Source organism: Musa acuminata, unplaced genomic scaffold (assembly GCF_036884655.1).
Source record: "Musa acuminata AAA Group cultivar baxijiao unplaced genomic scaffold, Cavendish_Baxijiao_AAA HiC_scaffold_518, whole genome shotgun sequence".
Lineage (NCBI taxonomy): Eukaryota > Viridiplantae > Streptophyta > Magnoliopsida > Zingiberales > Musaceae > Musa > Musa acuminata.
The window spans coordinates 1-2,500 of record NW_027020763.1 but is presented as its reverse complement, the minus strand read 5'-3'; positions in this window follow the sequence as shown (position 1 = coordinate 2,500).

The following is a 2,500-nucleotide window of genomic DNA, read 5'->3' as shown; positions in this document are numbered from 1 at the left end:
GCTCGCTCAGCCAAAAATGGCCAGTTTTGGCCCGTTTTTGGGCTGTTTTGGCCTGTTTTTGGTCCGTTCTTGCATGGCGCGGTGACCGTCGTGAGCGGAGCAAAACGTCAGCCATCTCAGCACCCTGGAACCCCCCGGGTGGCACAGGGCTGGATGGGGCTTTCGTATAGCAGGGACGGTGCTGCCTCACGCTTCGCTCGCTGTTCGCCGCTCGCCGCTCGCTCGCGCAGCCAAAAATGACCAGTTTTGGCCCGTTTTTGGGCTGTTTTGGCCTGTTTATGGTCCGTTCTTGCGTGGTGCGGTGACCGTCGTGAGCGGAGCAAAACGTCAGCCATCTCAGCACCCTGGAACCCCCCGGGTGGCACAGGGCTGGATGGGGCTTTCGTATATAGCAGGGACGGTGCTGCCTCTCGCTTCGCTCGCTGTCCGCCGCTCGCCGCTCGCTCGCGCAGCCAAAAATGGCCAGTTTTGGCCCGTTTTTGGGCCGTTTTGGCCAGTTTTTGGCCTGTTCTTGCATTGCGCGGTGACCGTCGAGAGCGGAGCAAAACGTCAGCCATCTCAGCACCCTGGAACCCCCCGGGTGGCACAGGGCTGGATGGGGCTTTCGTATAGCAGGGACGGTGCTGCCTCTCGCTTCGCTCGCTGTCCGCCGCTCGCCGCTCGCTCGTGCAGCCAAAAATGGCCAGTTTTGGCCCGTTTTTGGGCCGTTTTGGCCAGTTTTTGGCCTGTTCTTGCATTGCGCGGTGACCGTCGAGAGCGGAGCAAAACGTCAGCCATCTCAGCACCCTGGAACCCCCCGGGTGGCACAGGGCTGGATGGGGCTTTCGTATAGCAGGGACGGTGCTGCCTCTCGCTTCGCTCGCTGTCCGCCGCTCGCCGCTCGCTCGTGCAGCCAAAAATGGCCAGTTTTGGCCCGTTTTTGGGCCGTTTTGGCCAGTTTTTGGCCTGTTCTTGCATTGCGCGGTGACCGTCGAGAGCGGAGCAAAACGTCAGCCATCTCAGCACCCTGGAACCCCCCGGGTGGCACAGGGCTGGATGGGGCTTTCGTATAGCAGGGACGGTGCTGCCTCTCGCTTCGCTCGCTGTCCGCCGCTCGCCGCTCGCTCGTGCAGCCAAAAATGGCCAGTTTTGGCCCGTTTTTGGGCCGTTTTGGCCAGTTTTTGGCCTGTTCTTGCATTGCGCGGTGACCGTCGAGAGCGGAGCAAAACGTCAGCCATCTCAGCACCCTGGAACCCCCCGGGTGGCACAGGGCTGGATGGGGCTTTCGTATAGCAGGGACGGTGCTGCCTCTCGCTTCGCTCGCTGTCCGCCGCTCGCCGCTCGCTCGTGCAGCCAAAAATGGCCAGTTTTGGCCCGTTTTTGGGCCGTTTTGGCCAGTTTTTGGCCTGTTCTTGCATTGCGCGGTGACCGTCGAGAGCGGAGCAAAACGTCAGCCATCTCAGCACCCTGGAACCCCCCGGGTGGCACAGGGCTGGATGGGGCTTTCGTATAGCAGGGACGGTGCTGCCTCTCGCTTCGCTCGCTGTCCGCCGCTCGCCGCTCGCTCGCGCAGCCAAAAATGGCCAGTTTTGGCCCGTTTTTGGGCCGTTTTGGCCAGTTTTTGGCCTGTTCTTGCATTGCGCGGTGACCGTCGAGAGCGGAGCAAAACGTCAGCCATCTCAGCACCCTGGAACCCCCCGGGTGGCACAGGGCTGGATGGGGCTTTCGTATAGCAGGGACGGTGCTGCCTCTCGCTTCGCTCGCTGTCCGCCGCTCGCCGCTCGCGCAGCCAAAAATGGCCAGTTTTGGCCCGTTTTTGGGCCGTTTTGGCCAGTTTTTGGCCTGTTCTTGCATTGCGCGGTGACCGTCGAGAGCGGAGCAAAACGTCAGCCATCTCAGCACCCTGGAACCCCCCGGGTGGCACAGGGCTGGATGGGGCTTTCGTATAGCAGGGACGGTGCTGCCTCTCGCTTCGCTCGCTGTTCGCCGCTCGCCGCTCGCATCGCGCAGCCAAAAATGGCCAGTTTTGGCCCGTTTTTGGGCTGTTTTGGCCAGTTTTTGGCCTGTTCTTGCGTGGTGCGGTGACCGTCGTGAGCGGAGCAAAACGTCAGCCATCTCAGCACCCTGGAACCCCCCGGGTGGCACAGGGCTGGATGGGGCTTTCGTATAGCAGGGACGGTGCTGCCTCTCGCTTCGCTCGCTGTTCGCCGCTCGCCGCTCGCTCGCGCAGCCAAAAATGGCCAGTTTTGGCCCGTTTTTGGGCTGTTTTGGCCTGTTTTTGGGCTGTTCTTGTGTGGCGCGGTGACCGTCGTGAGCGGAGCAAAATGTCAGCCATCTCAGCACCCTGGAACCCCCCGGGTGGCACAGGGCTGGATGGGGCTTTCGTATAGCAGGGACGGTGCTGCCTCGCGCTTCGCTCGCTGTTCGCCGCTCTCCGCTCGCTCGCGCAGCAAAAAATGGCCAGTTTTGGCCCGTTTTTGGGCTGTTTTGGCCAGTTTTTGGCCTGTTCTTGCGTGCCGCG